Source organism: Macrotis lagotis, chromosome 1, assembly GCF_037893015.1.
Source record: "Macrotis lagotis isolate mMagLag1 chromosome 1, bilby.v1.9.chrom.fasta, whole genome shotgun sequence".
Lineage (NCBI taxonomy): Eukaryota > Metazoa > Chordata > Mammalia > Peramelemorphia > Peramelidae > Macrotis > Macrotis lagotis.
Genome location: NC_133658.1, coordinates 7761501 through 7779448, shown reverse-complemented (window position 1 = coordinate 7779448; position 17948 = coordinate 7761501). Strand labels below are relative to the sequence as shown.

The 17948-nt window shown below is 35.5% G+C and overlaps 1 long non-coding RNA gene across 1 annotated transcript in view; it reads right to left on the bottom strand.

The window, feature by feature from the left end:
* LOC141512641 (uncharacterized) overlaps positions 1 to 10511 on the bottom strand; it is a 122276-nt gene extending 111765 nt beyond the window's left edge. The window contains exon 1 of the long non-coding RNA XR_012475558.1: positions 10389 to 10511. This is a non-coding gene — a long non-coding RNA (uncharacterized LOC141512641). The remainder of the gene's footprint in view (positions 1 to 10388) is intronic.
* Between the last annotated feature and the right edge of the window lie 7437 nt (positions 10512 to 17948).

Sequence of the window (17948 nt, the reverse complement as noted above, 5' to 3'; positions counted from 1 at the left end):
ATCCAAAGAGAAAAGATGAATGTCTGATATGAGAAGATGTATATATAGCCAGAGATCAGATGATTAATTGAAGAGTTAGGGAGGCAAAAGAGATAAAAGTGAGAATTTAATTGGATATGGAGGGACATGAGTGAGAGGGAGGGAAGAATCCTTCATCAACTAATGATGAACATAAAAGTTCAACTTTTTAACCAGAGTTCAAGGAAGCCTTGGAGATCTTTTAAGTCAACTGGTTGCATAAAACAAGGGAAGTGATTTACCAGTCAGGACATAAAACTCTGAGCTGTACTCAGGTGTTTAAATGAGGTCACTGGTGTAGATGCTGTTTAATGACTTCTCCAGCTCCAAATTTAAGACTTTCTAATCACTGATAGAATGTGAGTCAGAAGCAGGTAGTCACACTCTAAGACCCTTTCACAAATAGATCAGGGTTGGCATTAGTCATTTATAATGAGGGAATAGAAAATACTGGGCATTTCAGAATTTTAAATGAGTATCTCATGAAGGGCAAAGGAAAGGCAAATGTTGGCTGGTAATAGGCAGTCATATAGAGTAAATTTCTCCAGGTCAAAATAGAAATTCTTCTATAGTATTTTAAATTCCCTTCAAATTGGACTTCAGGGTAACTTTCTGGGATTTTTATATCTCATTCTCCATATCCTTCATGTCTCAGATTAAACTGGCCTTCTGATATCTCCAAGACATGATTTTCTCTGCCTCTTTCCTATGCTTGGAATATATTCTTTTCTCTTTTCCTTACAGGCGTCATAGAGTAGAAACTCAGAATCACAGGCTAGTAACCAGAATTACAGAAATACCCTCTGAGTTCTCCTCATTCAACCTCTAAATTTGCAGAAAGAAGCATAAATTTTAAGTGAATGGTCCAAAGTCACAAAGCGTCCTTTCTGAAAAATTTGACATTGAAACCCAGAGACTATGAAACCAGAGTCAACCTTGAACCTTGTCTCCATGAGAAGTACAAATGAGATGTGTATTAAGTATCAAAAAACTATTAGAGTCATAAGAATTATTAGAAATCATTTATCTGAACTATCATACAGGGCTTGTCATGGAACTGTCATATTACTATGACACTGAATATATCTCTTCCTTCTCCTCCTACAACCACCACCACCATGACCACTGCACATCACTGCCACCACCATCAAGACCTGGAGTCAGAAGGACCTGAGTTTAAATCTGGTCTCAAACATTTAATAATGACCTAGCTGTGTGACCTTGAGCAAGTCACTTAGCCCCATTGCCTTGTAAAAACAAAGGGAAAAAAGTCATTCCCAAACTCTCCTCTCTTCTTTCTATTATCATATGACAATAGCAGAACCGGGGCCCCAAGGCAGGTCTTCAGTCTCCAGATGCAGTGTGTGAATACCTAGGACAACCACCGGCCAAATTTGGCTTCAAGTGGCACTCCTTCCTTCCTGCTTCCTCTTTTCATGTGGTCAGTTTTCTGCTTGCTATTTTTTGTCTGTCATCTGCCAATGATAGTTACTTAATAGGAAAGATTTTCTCCTCCTCGCCATTTGAAGGAAACATCATGAAACATTTTTTTACTATCTTAATTACAACTTGTGAGGTTAATAATATAATTAGCCAGAAAAGACAAATTCCAAGCAGCTGACAAAACACTGTTCAACCAAGATACTGAAAACAGATGGGACCATTTCTCACTGGTGGAGAAGGTTGAGGCCACTTACAAATTTCCTTGACTACAATTGACTTGATTTAGAAATGTTTGGCATTAGGTCTAGGAGTGTGATGGTAGATGTTTAACAACAGACCCCCCTACACACATCTCCAAAATGTTTATCAGAAATACTTTCAAGTTTATTTTTTTATTTTGAGTTGTACAATTTTCCCCCCAATCTTGCTTCCCTCCCCCCACCCTGACAGAAGGCATTCTGGTAGTCTTTATAATGTTTCCATGGTATACATTGATCTAAGTTGAATATGATGAGAGAGAAATCATATCCTTAAGGAAGAAAAATATAGTATAAGAGATAGCAGAGTTACATAATAAGATAATGGGTTTTTGATTTTTTTTTGTAAATTAAAGGTAATATTTTTTGGTCTTTGTTCACACTCCATGATTGTTTCTCTGGATACAGATTGTATTCTCAGTTGCAGACAGCCCCCAAATTGTCCCTGATTGTTGCACTGATGGAATGCACAAGTCCATCAAGGTATAATGGAGTGTTTAGTGTTTGATAAGAGATAAAAATATCAGGGTCACCCAGTGGATCTGAACCATCAACAATTGTCCTCACTTCTGTATTGTCACTGGGTTGTGATGCTACTGGAAGAGAGAGTGAGGATGACAACTTTTTTGCATCTCTGTCTCATTTAAATTCATTTTACATGTGAGTCAAGAAAATATCCTGTGATATTACTGTTCTTTAAAATCAAGCACAAACAACTAACTTGCTGTTAGGGTGTACAATGTTTTTCTGGTTCTGCTCATCTCACTCAGCATTAGTTCATGCAAATCCTTCCAGGCTTCCCTGAATTCCCATCCCTCCTGGTTTCTAATAGAATAGTGTTCCATGATATACATAGACCACAGTTCGCAAAGCCATTCCCCAATTGAAGGATATTTACCCAATTTCCAATTCTTTGCCACCACAAACAGGGCTGCTATAATATTTTTGTGCAAGTGATGTTTTTACCCTTTTTCATCATCTCTTCACAGTATATAGTGGTATTGCTGAGCAAAGGGTATGCACATTTTTGTTGCCCTTTGAGTGTAATTTCAGATTTCTCTCCAGAAAGGTTGGATGAGTTCACAGCTCCACTAACAATGTATTAGTGTCCCAGATTTCCCACATCCCTTCCAACATTGATCATTGTCCTTTTTGACCATATTGGCCAGTCTGAGAGGTGTGAGGTGGTATCTCAGAGATACTTTAATTTGCATTTCTCTGAAAAGTAATGATTTGGAGCAATTTCTTATATTACTATGGATCACTTTGATTTCCTCATCTATAAATTGTTTAAAACATCATTAATAATATAAATATTTTATCCATAACTTCCTTTTATCTAGACCATCAACAAAGCAATAAATCAGACCTTGATTTGTAGCATTTGCCAATTTCTGAGGTATAAATGTAATGAAAATTTATCAATCAAATCCTTGAGCCAGTAGAAACTGTCTAAAATATTGATGTCTTTCTTCTGTTTTTACTTCTGGGTGATTAAAGTGTAGGCTTTAGGAAAAGAGAAAAGCAAAACCAACCAAGCAAAGTAAACAATATTATATTTAAATAAAGGCATTTAAAATTTTATAAGAAGCTTTAGCCTTCAAAATGGTCACACTCTGGTTAAACTGTCTCAGCAGATGGACTATACAAGATTGAGGGTAACCAACAGACCTCAAAATCATAGTGAATTAGAGGGATATTTTACTTCAAGCATATGAAGACTTCCCGTGACAGAATGGATGGATGAGAGCACTTGTTTCCTAGTCATGAAACTGGCTGAAAAATGTATAATAGTGTTTTTAGGGTTTGGTAAGAGATTAAAAACATCAGGGTCATTCCCTGGACCATCAAATATTGTCCTTACTTTTGTATTGCCACTGGACTATAATGATAATGGGAGAGAGGCTGACAACATTTTTGCATCTGTCTCATTTAAATTCAATTTACATGTGAGTCAAGGAAATATCATGTGATATTACTGTTCTTTAAAACCAAGCAAACAACCAATATGATAACAACATAAACAGAAACATCTTTATTAAGCTTTGATCCTAAAACAATTCAGTTTATAGATGAGGAAACAGGTCAAAAGGTGTTAATTAATTTCCCAAGGTTACATATCAAGTATCTGTGACAGAATTGGAACTCAGATTTGGTGACCCCTAAACTGGTGTTCTGGCCAATATACCACCTAACCTCTATCATCACCTGATATGATCATTGTATATTCGTATGGTAGATAGGATGGCAAACACCTCTTGTCCCTCACCAGTCACAGAAATGTGAACTCAATGACATAAAAACGTATTCCCCTAAACCTCAAACTTCCTGAGACAGTGAGGAAAGCAACATATAACGGCAACCAGTCGTAACCTGTTCAGGATTTGAGGAAGAGGGGCTCACAATTAGCTCTATCACCCCTCTAACTCACTGAAGTTGCCCATTATAGAAAGCATTGTCCTTGATCATGGAGTTCATACATATAATGCAACCTAAAATCATGACTTTTGAATGAAAAGACTTGGATATACAGTCCACAGCACTTATTATCCAAGGAGAAAGAATCTGACTCAAAGAATCTCAAGTCAAATTATATTTCTCTCTTCTTTTTAACTTTTATTTAAGGTGATGGGGTTAACGACTTGCCCAAGGTCTCACAGATAGTCAATTATTAAGTGTCTGAGGCCAAATTTGAACTCAGGTCTTCCTGACTCCAGGGCCAGTACTCTCTCCATTGCACCACCTAGCTGCCCCTCAGGTCATATTATCATTCCCCTTGTTGTGCTTATTTCTGTCATCACATAATCTCATACTCCTTCCTCCTTCCCTGCTTCCAAAGTGACCAGTCATGTTCAGGACCTCATGACCACTCTTAGACATTTGACATGAAGTCCTAATTAGTATCTATGCTGCAAACTTTCCATCTACTACTCCAATCTATCCTCTATTCATTTGTCAAAACGGTGTCCCTACTGATGTGGTCAAGTCACTCTCTGATTCATTAATCCTAATGCTAACCCTAACCCAATTCTAAGATTAAATCTTAACCCATTGTAAATAGAACCTTTCATAACATAGCATCATTCATCCTTTCCAAACTTATAGTTTTCTCTTTCTACTTTTTGGGAAATATTTAAAGGTCGTCATTCTTTTATCATTTTTTTAAACAAATACAAAATCAGAAAAGAAAAAAATTGTTTTATATACAACAAACCAGAAGATACATTTCTATTTCAAGAAAATACATTTCTATTTCAAGAAATACTTATATAATACATCTATGTTATATATGTACATAATTGTGTAATATAATAATCATATAAATAAATGCTATCTATCGTTTTCAAAGTCTCTCACCTTTTATTTGTTTCCATGTTGGTTGCCTTTGTTCTCTGCTATGCATTGTTTTTTTATGTTATTTTTCCCTTCCCTCCCTCCCACCACCTTAAAAATGTTAAAATTAAGCATGAATATAGATGGAGAGAAAGAGATAGACAGATAGATAATAGATAGATAGATAGAAAGACACATACATACATACATAGATACACGGATGGATAGATACATAGATACATAGATAGACAGAAAGATAGATAGATGATAGATAGATAGATAAGATAGATTGGATAGATTAGATAGATGAAAGATATATGATAGATTAGAAAAATGATAGATGATAGACAGAAAAATAGATATAGATATATAAACATAGATATCTATAAACCTATATATATATATATATTTATGCACATAAATGTAAGATTATGTAATGCTTATTTCTTATCATCTGTTTCTTTTCCTAACTGAGAGACAGTCTGCCTGCATTCCTTCTATTATTGGTTGCATAGATTTTTATTTATATAAGAAAATTTTAATTTCAAAATAATAAAAATCATCTACTTTTATACTTCAAAAATGATCTCCCCTTAAAATACAGGTTAAGGATACTGTGAATCTACTACCCTTACATCTTCCCCCCCAATTTCTTTGAAGTTCCTGACCTTATGTTCTTCTAAATGAAATTTGTTATTATTTTTTTCAAAATAAAATTATATTTAGTAATTTAATTGGGATGACTAGAATTAAAAAAAGTCACTAGGTAAAAATGATCATTTTAAAAATCATATTGACTCTGCCTACCCATGAAATATAATTACTACTTCAATTATTCAGATATAGCTATTCGTATAAAAAGTATTTTTATGTTTATATAATTTCTCTGTCTGTTCTGACACTAAATATGTCAGTCTAAAACAATGTTGAATAATATCACTGACAAAAATACTTTCTCTACTTTTCACTTTTGATTAACTCTGTTTTAACTTTAACTTTGAGATCATCATCACTATCCCTGCTTTTTCTCCATACTAAATTGTACTCCTGCTCTCTATTATATCTTTGTATACATCTCTCAATTCTAGAATGCTTTCTGAAAGCCTATGTGTCTATGTGTGTATATCTCTCTATATCTGCAACTAAATGTAACCTCCTTTGGGGAGAAAAGTAAACTAAACTTAAAAACTACCCAGCAAAGAACCAAAAACAAAACAAAAAAACACTGGGAAGCAAAAAATATGGACACCTTGGAACACCATGAGCAGTATTTATTATACAGGTTTTCTTGAAATGGAAATGTATTATTTTATAATGAATTCTCTCCTATGATCTGCTGTGGAACTGACAATGTTATTTTGTTTGTTTCTTTTGTATTTAAGTTTAAATTTTAAGTTTAAAATTTAATACATATATATATATATATATGTTTATAAAGAATAGTGAAGAAATATAGAAAGGAGGAAAAGTTACAACAATATGTATGCATACATACACAAATGTACCCAAATATATTGATAATCTGATACACATAAATTTGTACCTTATTTATCCCACCTTGTCATCTCTTCCTCTGAAGATGGACAGCATCCTCCTTTATAAATCTGGATTTTTCTATGCTTTCTAAATCATCACTCCTTATCATTTCCTAAATCACAGCAATATTCAAATCCAATCACATTCTATCTTAGAGATTATCTATAAAAACCTCTTCCCAATTTTCTGCATTCCTTCTAAAGCTGCATATATTTTATTTACAGAAGAGCACTTTAATATAATTAACAACATCAACAATGCTCTCACCTTATAATATTATGGAAGGTCTGATACAACTGAATTTACTTCCTTTGCATCTTTCTTCCTCTTGTCTCTTTGAATTTTCTGACACTCTGGTCTTCCAAATGAACTTTGCTATTTTTTTCCTAAATTCAGATGACATTGCATAAATAGCTTGGGTCAAATTATGATTTTTTTAAAATGTTGGCTTAACTGTCCATGAACAGTAAATACTTCAATTATTTACATCTTGCTTTGTGTTAAAAAGTATGCTATTATTTATGATCATATAGTTCTTGTGTCTGGTTTTTGTCGTGGGTATTTTATACTGAGTTGTTATTTTAAATGGTCTCATTATAGTGAATAAAATGACTGGCATGCAATGTAATTTCCTAATTATTCTCTTTTGATAGAATCTTTCACTTTATCTAAGATCATGATTACTACTCCTACTTTTTCCACACTTGCACTTTTATATGTATCTCTCATTTTTATGCTTCCTGAAAACAACATATAATTGAATTTGAATTTTTATTCTACTACCATTTTCTACCCTATAAGTAAATTCATCCCATCTACATTTTAAACTATAATCATTCATTGTATATTTTCTTCTTCCCTATTTTTCCTCACTGTTCTCAAATTATTCCTATCCCTCCTCTCTCCTTTACTTTACTTCTGCCAAATATTTTGTCCTCCTCTCCCTCTATCTACCGACCCCTCCAAAAATCCTTCCCTTCACCTCTCCCCCTCATCCTATTCCCTTGCCCTCTTGTTTCTTTAACCTCATTCCTAATGAGAGTAGGGTTTCATTATTACAATCTCCTCACTACTCTCTTCTGTAACATTTTTACCCTCTGCATATGAAATCATTGCTTATCTCTCCTACTCCATTTAAATTTTTTAGCGCCACCCAAACCTTCTTTTCAGACCAACCAAATAAAAATGATAGTCAAAAAATAATGGATAATATTTTCAAATATAAAAAGCAAGCATTTTGACCTTCTAATTGGTTCTCCTGAATATTATGTGCCTTTCCCTTAAGTTTTGCCATTTTTCTTCCACATAGCTGAAAGTATTCCAGTTCATTGAGTCTATTTTTTTCTGCCTAGAATTACACTTATCATTGTTGGATAAATTACCTTTGGTTGTAAACTAAGTTCTTTTTCTGTCTATAAAATATGGTATTTCAAGACCTGGAATTTTTCCATGTAGTAGCGTCTAGGTCTGGCGGAATCCTGACTGCACTATATTTAAATTGGTTTTATTGTTGATGTTGGTAATAGTATTTTCTATTTACCATTGAAACTTTGAAACCTGGCTGTGATATTCTTGTAGGTTTTCTTCCTGGGACCCTTTTCCATTGGTTATTAGTATTTTTGTTTTGGGTTTTTTTCTGCCTTGTTTTCTTATTCAAGAACTTCAAGGAAAGTTTTCTTTATAATTTCTTTCAACATTGTGTCAAGATTCTTTTTCTATCATGATTTTCAGATTCTTCTGTTCTCCAGATCAGTTTTTCTGATGAAATATTTCACATTGTACTCTAAATTTCTCATTTTGTTTCCGTTTTGCTATTTTTTGTGTCTTAGGATGTCATTAGCTTCTCTTTGCCTAAGGAACTTCCTTGAAATCTTTCTTCCTTAAACTTTTGGCACTCTATTCGAAGTTGATTGACTTTTTTTTTTGCAAGGCAATGGGGTTAAATGGATTATCCAAGCACACATCTATGTGATTATTAAGTGTCTGAGACTGGAGATTGGCTTTCTTTTCATCATTTTCTTCAATTTTTTGGATTACCCATTTTTCCCCTAATTTTTCTTCGATCTCTCTTATTTGATTTTTAAAATCCTTTTAAATTTCTTCCAAGAAACTTTTCTTGTGATTTGGACTATTTGACATTTCTCACTGTAAAGGCAGCAGCTTCTTTTACAGTTCTATGTATTAGCTATATTATATAAGCTATGGCTCCATTATCTTTCTCTGAATAAGAACCAAGGTCTTCTTTATCACCGTAGTAGCTATCTATGATTGGATCTTTCTCCTTTGCTTGCTCATTTTTATTTTGTTGCTGTTATTGGTTTTATCACAGCTATTAGTGTGATCAGGTTTTGGTCCCAAGTTATGGGGAACACTGCCCCAAGCCTCAGTTCCTTCTTACTATTATTTTGGGAAGTCTGCAGTCCATGAGATGAAAGTTTCTAAGGTTGAGGTTGCCCCCCAACCTCAACCACCCCCAAGGCTTTCTATTTGTAGATTCTACAGAGATGACCTAGAGGAGTTTGCACTCCCCTCAGATTTAACTTTGCCCCTGGAGCTAATGTCTTAGGTTTTTTAGAAGAATAGATGCTCTACTCTGACTTTAGTTGTTTTACTCTTTTTTTCTGATTTTTCTTCTGATTCTTCAGATTTTATGAGGCAAAAGTATTCTGACCTACTCTATCATCTTCCCAGAATCCTCTCATGGATATCCTTTTTACCCTATTTACCCTTCTCCTTTATCTTTTCTCTCCACCCAATCCCTTTGCCTTCTTCTTTATTAATTTAGAAGACTTTTGTACCTATATTCCTATATACCTACATACATAAGCATACCAGTATTAATATGTATATATGGGTGTTTATGTGTGCATATATTCATATATTTATAACTACATGCTAGATATATGTGTATTTTTACATATATATATAGAGAGGGGGGGGGGATATATAGTTCCCTCTTTAAACTATTCCTGATAAGAGTAAGGTTTTAGCACTACCCATCCTTCCCCCACTAGCTTCTTCTTCTGTATCAATTTTCCCTTTTATGCTTCATTTGTAGGAGATAATTACTGCTTTTTTATCTCTCCCTACACAGTTTTATTTTTTAGAATCGCCCCATCATACTCAATACAGCCCACGCCTTCCTTTCAAACTACCCAAATAATGATGACAATCATAGGAATGCTGTGAACATTTTCACATATATGAAGTAAACAATTAGACCCTCTTAAAGCTCTTATAATTGGTCTTTAACACTTTATTCTCTTTCATGGGGATAATGAGAACAGCGACCTCTCAAGGTCCATGTGAAGCTCAAAGGAGATAACATTTGTAAGGTGATGATCATAGGGTCTGGTACATGATTGGCATTTAATAAATTCTTGCATCCTCCCCCCATTATACTAATGTTCTGGACCACCCAAACTGGCCTTTTTTCTGTTTGGCCAGCATGGAGTTCTAGATGCCATCACCATGCCTTTAGTTAGGTTGGGTGCCAGACTTGAAATGTAACCCTCTTCATTTCTGCCTCATGTAATTCCCATTTCCCTCAAAGATTAAAGTAGGTATGATTTTTACATGAATTTTTTCTAGTTCCCAAAATAAAAATGCATCAATCACCTCCCCCATATCATTTTGTGAGTATTTGTTTCTATATTTTAATGCATATCTATACATTTATACATATCCAGCATGTGACTCCTTGGGGAGCTATACACTTCCCTTTAAAAAGAAAAGTATTCTCAGGGCTAAACATCCCCATTTTGCCCAAATAAGAATTATTTTGAGACCCTGATTACTCACCTCTGGATGCCCTCCCATGTGTTCCAATGTCCTTCAATAAATGCCAGGAACAGTATTGCATATCAGATCCCAGATGTGTTCTGACCAAGGTAGCTTATGGTGAATCAATGATGTCCTTTCTCCAAGATCCCATGAACTTCTATTGCCAAGACATTACAATGTTGTCATGAATTGTAATTTCAACCTATTAATTTAAACTCCTTAATTTTCTTGTTCCCAGAACCATAGAACCATGACTCCTGCATAATGTGACTATAAAGTTGATCTCTTAAACCCACAGAGAGCCATTTATAGGTATTCTTATTCAATATGTTTTCAGTATCATATTGGAGGGGAATCCTTTTTCCTACTCACTGTGCTATGTGTACAAATATTTTTCATCTGGTCATTTTATAAGACTAATATTTATGTTTTTCTCCAAATTGGTGATTAAAAATATTAAAGAACTCAGGATCAAGCACAGAACAGGGTCACTCCAATCCTTCCCAAATGGTAGCGAATCCTCAGTGCTTAGTCCTTAAGCTGGTCCATTCCATTCATTGCATCATCATTTTTCATCCACAGAAAGGTCATGAGGAAACTTTTACTTTGGGACCCCTTCTGCTCCTGGGTTTCCCTTCTCTGATTAATGATTCCTCAAGGAATTCTCTGGATTTCACCACCAACTTCTGACTTCACTCCTGTTGCTCCCTTGCCCTAATGCTGAGATTCCATTGTAAAAATGCATATTTTGAGGAAGGACCCAGATTAGCCATACTTCATTTTTTGGACTTTGTCACTTTGCCTGAATTGGACTGCATTGCTCCCTAAACCCCCATTTATTTTAGGTCCTTCTTAAGTTTTGTCTTCCTCTATTAGAGTGGAAGCTCCTTGAGGGCAATGACTATCTTTCTTTGGGTCATATGTGTACCCTATTATACTAGACCCATAGTAGGGACTTAATAAAGGCTTGTCTATTTGATTCAATTTACTTTGCTAAAATATTGTTAAATTAAATTTCATCGGTTGAGCTCTCACTATAGTAACTGTCTGCAAAGGAAATCTTTCCAGACTCAGTTTCCTCACCTCTAAAATAGATATAGGAATATTTACCCAGTCAACCTTTTCGTGTCAGGATTTCAGAAAACATTTTGACAATTATCACACTTAAAGTTGTAATTTTGAGTCACAGAGTCAATTTGGTGTTGGGGTGGACAGAGCAATGTGGAGGGAGGAAGCCTTGAGTCTGGGGTTTGACAGGGTGGACTGGGAACGTCATTAAACTTCTCTCCATTCAATTCCCTCCTCTATCAAAAGGGGACAAAAGCACTACATCCAAGAGTTACTGTGGCTAAAATGAGATATTCACAAAGTGCCTTACAAGCCTTAAAACGTTATACTATCTTTGTTAATGATAGCAATAATAACCGTGCCATTATTGTTAGTCACTTCTAAATCACAGAAGCGCCTGTTTCATTTTAGGAGCAGTCCCTTCATTGAAAAATCTTCCCAATTCATCTTTTTTACATGGAATGGACCTCAGAAAATAGTCAGGGGATTTTTATATGCACTTTGGGGCCGTACAGAAATTGGGCAGCTTGGTTAGGGTTTGGTGGAAAGTTTTTCTTTAATTAGTCCTAATTTACTGTCCGAGCACATGGTTATTAAAACTTATTATAATTAGTCACGGTGCTCTCCAGATTAATGGACAAGAGAGGAATGAAATTTCAGGAATGGCAAAAAAAAACTCACTCCAAACTAGAAATTCATCCCAAGAGTCTTGCCTCTGCACTATAGAAACTCTCCAATGCTTAGTGAAATCCTTTTTAGCAAATACAGGTTGTGCCCAAAGTGGTCCTGGCCTGTCTAATTGAAAGGCTCGTGAATCTAAGTTTAAATCCCCTCCCACTTCTTTCAAAAGAAAGCTCTTTTAACCTTATGACCAAACCAGATCCTTATTCACTTGTGCCCAATAGGAGAATTTGCCTAAAGGAGTTATTATTTAAATCAATGAATAAAATAGTTTTATAATGTGTTCTTTTCTTAATTCAATTGAAACTTCATTATAAACTAAAAAAGAACAGTACCATGTACACAGCACACCATAAGAAATTCATTGCAAAACAATAATTGTGCTGGGTGCAGAATTGGTAAACTTATGTTTAAATTTACACCACAAATTACTCATGAAGGCGTATCGATGTCTTAAAAATGAAAATTACTGAATTCGCATTTCTGGGTAGATAGGAATGATCAATGTGAGGATGATAGTTAATGACCAGGTTGTATTTTTAAGGTTCTCAAAACATTACTTTATTCCTAAATGAAGGAAATGAAGCAGAGATAATTGAAGTCTCTTGCCTAGGATGGCATTAATAGGGCAGCTAGGTGGCTCAGTGGATAGAACACTGATCTTGGAGTCAGGAGGATGGGAATTGGAATTCAGCCTCAAACAATTGATACTTACTAGCTGTATGACCTTGGGCAAGTTACTTAATCCTAATTACCTCTCCTCCAGGGGAATATAGTCATCCTGACTCATATCTGGCCATTGGACCCAGAAGACTGGAGGAGAAAGTGAGGCTGGGGACTTAGTAAAGCCCTCTTCACTCAAATCTAATTCACATGCTTGTCATGGCATCACCTCCTGATGCCATGGTCTTCTTCAAGAGTGAAGGACAAACATCATCATCATCATCATCATCATTGCTAGTATGAAGAGACCACTGCCCCAAGTCAGAAAGATCAAATCTAGCCTCAGACACTTCCTTGCTGTGAGACTCTAGGCAAGTCACTTCACCACCATTTGATTCAGTTCTTCATTTGTAAAATGAGAACACTGGAGACAGAAATGGCAACCACTCCATGGGCAAATCGATGGAAACACAAAGAGTCAGACATGGTTAAACAATGAGATAACTACACTTCCAGTAAATGTCAAATGGAGAATTGGAATTCAGTCCTGATTTCAAGTCCAATGCTCTTTGCACTCTGGCCCTATAAGGAGGAAAATTCTTCTTTCATCCTGAGACATCCCTATCATGAAACAACTCTAATAGCTAGACTAGAGCTTTTCTTGTCTTCAAGCCTAATCTGAATTGATTATCACAGATTTTCATCTGTTTAATCATAGTATAAAACCATCCATGCCAAGTTAGAATGGAAGTTAAGAGACCAACAACTCACTAATTCTGGGGATTAGGAAATTTGCACAGAGATCAAAGAAGTTTTTCAAGGTCAAATAACTAATCTTGGGTGGGATTGGAGCTCATTGTAACTTAATTCTTCCTCATTTTACATCCATTGCTTCCAAATTTGCCTTCTGGATAAAAGAAGAAGAAAACTGAATTTCAAAGAATTTCAGAATAGGAAGAGACTTCAATATCCATCTGGTCCAACTTCCTTTCTACTATCACCCCAAAGTGGCCACACAACATTTGCCTGAAGATCCCCAATGAGGCACTATGATTTCATGGAAAGAGAATTGAACATAAAGTCATAGGACCTGGGTGAAATCAACATTCCCCAAACTAATTTGTCTCTGTGAAGAATATTTTGGTGCTTGAAAGATTTTGACAGGACCCATAAATTCTGGTCTGGGAAAATCGGTTGCTATATAATATCCTGGGGATAAGGAGGTATGAGGATGGTTGAGAAATTTTGGAAAAAGACACTCAAAATAATTTGTTATCAGAGAAAAAATGTTCCCACATTGAATAAATATTTTGAGCACAGTCATAATTGTAATAACGATATATGGAAGACTATTTAACAAGAAAAATTTTACAATATGATAAAATAGCTATATGGGTCAGGGTTAACATTTTTCTTAATCTGATAAAACAATAAACATTTAATTCAGCCCATTCATAGATAATCATTTTCCTGAGACTACTTAATCCCTCTAGGATGGTACTTGCCTCAACGGCTTTCCAAAAGCAACATCTCAAAAGCAAGACCACCCTCCCTTTCATCAATACTCAAATTCCTTCAGGAAATGAAAAGAAAAAAAGGTGAATCATATAATTCTAAAATTTCTAAAGGTGAGGAGTGTTTGTTTTAACACCCATAGCAAGGATGTCTTTAATTTCATAAAAAGATAATGTACAAAAGGGAGAGGTAAGCGACTATTGATTGACCTTTTTTCCATTATTTTTAGATGGGAGTGGGGGAGTTGATTAATAAGATTCAAGACTTTCCCTGGCCTTTGCCTTTCCCCCTCTTTTGGATACCTTGTAAATGGAATCTGTGTCAATCCCTGCACAGATCTGTTTTTCTTACTCTTTTCTTTTTGGCATTAGTCCTACCTCCTTACAACAACAAATAGGAGAGTAATGTGAGGTTCTAAGCCCAGTGCTACTGTGTTCTCTAATGCTGAGATTCATTTGTTGCAATGATCTTTGAAGACCTTAACTACTTTGTTTGGTTTGTGTCATCTTTTCATTTCTAACCTTAAAATGCTGTTAGTGGTGGGGGCAGATACAGTGGATAGAGCCCCAGCCCTGGAGTTAGGAGGACCTGAGTACAAATCTAGCCTCAGACACTTGGTAATTGCCTAGCTGTGTGGCCTTGGGCAAGCCACTTAATATTATTGCCTTAAATAAATTCTTTTTTAAAAAAATGCTGATAGGATGAGTTTATTATAGGATGTCCTGAAAAATCTTTTTTTTTAATTTTATTTTATTATTTTTAGGTTTTTCCAAGGCAAATGGGGTTAAGTGGCTTGCCCAAGGCCACACAGCTAGGTCATTATTAAGTGTCTGAGATGGGATTTGAACCCAGGTACTCCTGACTCCAAGGCTGGTGCTTTATCCACTAGGACACCTAGCTGCCCCCAAGTCTTTTTTTTAAAGCAGTTTCACACTCTACTTAAGAAAAGTGATTCTTTTGTCTCATTTCTCAACTATATGGAGAACTGAGAAAAGTTTATAAAAATAAGAATCATTTCCCAATTGATAGTCAAAGGATGTGAACAGGCAGTTTCTAGACAAAATAATAAAAGCTAAATATAGTCGTATAAAAATGTTCGAAATCACTAGTGGCTAGGAAAATACAAATTAAAACAATTCTGAAGTAACATCTCACACTATCAAATTGAGTAAAAGACAGAAAAGGAAAATGACAAATGTAGGAAAGAACATGAGGAAATTGGGACATGGATGTATTGCTGGTGGAGTAGTGAACTGATCAACCATTCTGGAGAGCAATTTGGAACTCCACTCAAAAAGCAATAAAACTGTACTCAAATACTATATCTGTATCCCAAAGAGATCCAAGAAAAAGGGAAAGGATCTCAATGCACAAAAATATTTATAGTGGTTTTGCTTGTGTGTGTGTGTGTGGGGGGGGTAATACGGAAATTAAGGAGATGTTCATCTATTGGGGAATGCCTGAACAAGTTGTGGTATATGACTGAGATGGGATGCTTTTGTGCTATAAGAAATGATGAGCAGAAAAGCCTGAGAAGACCTATACAAACTGATTCAAAGTGACCTGAGTAGAGTTAGGAAATTATTGTTCTATAATATTGCTTATAAATGGAATATTAATTTTAGGATTCTCTTATTGATCTGATGGTTCTGGGTTTGTGAGTCAAAGCACCTTAGCTCAAATCCTGGCTCTTCTAGTAATCCATGTGACTAGGGACAAAGAATTTCATCTCTCTGAACCTCAGTGTCCCCCTCTACCAAAACAGAGCTCCCACTGAGATTTCTAGGGTTTATTCTAATTCTAAACATTCAAGTATGTTGGCCTGTGTCCACAGAGATTCAAAAGAATCTAGCAAAAGAAAAGCAAAGATAAATCATTTTGCTTTCCCCTTAGCAAAACGTAAAGAACCTGAAAAGTCATGTGGGTTTTGTTTTTGTTTGGTGTTTTGTGGGGATGAATATTTCAATAACCTTTTCTAATATATAATCTGAGATCAAAAAAAGATGAGGGATCAAGAGACCATTTACTTCAAGTCCAGTTATGTTGCAAAGAAGGAAACTGAGATCCAAACAGGACCAGCCAGCCATCCTGAAGATCCCACAGGGAACGAGGGAGACTCCAAATTTGAACTTGAGTTTGCCACACCCAGTGTTCTTACTCATCCATCCTTCACAATGCCACCTACCATATATAGAGAAGATAAAAGGGATCTTTCCAAAGAGTCATTCAAATACTCTTAAAGTGGTGCAAAGAGGCATGTGTGTATCCATAAAAATAATCTCTTTATATATGAATGTAGATATAGAGATAAACATATGGTGCTCAGAGCTATGAACAAAATGTTAATTATCCTTCATTTATTAAGTACTACATACTCTATGGAACAACTGTGGTGCATTACCTGAGGACAAAAATATTGTAATGTGAAATCTCCCTCAAGGACATTACAGGGAAGTGAGACTAGGCAATATCTATAAGTGTGTGACCGTGGGAAATTCCATACTCTCAACATCAGTTTCCTCATTGGTAAAATAGGAAAAATGATAGTATCTAACTCATGAGATGTGGGGATGTTCTAATCAGATAATGTATCATTATATATTATATTAAATGTATCTGTTATATAAATAATACATGATACATTATAGAATATATATATGTATATATAAAACTAAATTATATATATACATATATATATAAATATATATATATGTATGTATAAAGCATAGTGATTTGGGGAAGAAGGGTCCTAGCAAGTGAGTTATCAGGAAAGGACTCAAAGTGAAGGTAGAAGGGTGGGTCATGGGCTGAGAACTAAAAAATAAATCTAGAATTCTAGTTGAGCAGAAGTAAAGGTTTTATAAGCAATGGTTTTATAAGTAAATAGTTTTATAAGGAAGATATACCACTCATCTTGGTGCCATGAAAATGTCTCTGACCTCCCCCTAGAGCAAGACATCTTTTTCTGTGCTGATGGCTTCAAATTGTCAGCGCCTCAGACCCTTAAGAAGCAGCTGATCCCTTTATATTCAGAAATAAAAATGGAAAGCTGGACAGGTTGGCCTGAGGCTTGGGACTTGAATGGGTCAAGGGAGTCTTTATGGTTGGCAAGCTCTAAGCCCTGGTTGAAACCCATTCAGAAGTCCATTTGTAAACTCCTCACAGTCTCACTTTGGGGTCTACTTTTAACTTTATTGCTTCTTTTCTCCAATTCCAGGTAGCACTGAGATTGTGGGTAACACATAATATGGGTTTAGAATGGAATATATCTGTCTTTCAAGGATGACCCAAGTAGGTTAAGAGAGGTTCATCATCAGATCGTTTTGGAAAAATGTATATTTCAGCCCTAGCAACTCTTGAATAAATATGGGGCAGTGGTGGGGAGGGAGGGGCTGGTGTTACTGATTCCACATTCAGCAAGACTCCATCAAGAACCAATCATGGGGTGGCTAGGTGGCATAGTGGATAAAGCACTGGCCTTGGAGTCAGGAGTACCTGGGTTCAAATCTGGTCTCAGACATTTAATAATTAACTAGCTGTGTGGCCTTGGGCAAGCCACTTAACCCCGTTTGCCTTGCAAAAAAACCCCCAAAAAAGAACCAATCATGACAGGTCAATGTTACTTCCATTTTCTACAGGCTTACTAGTTAA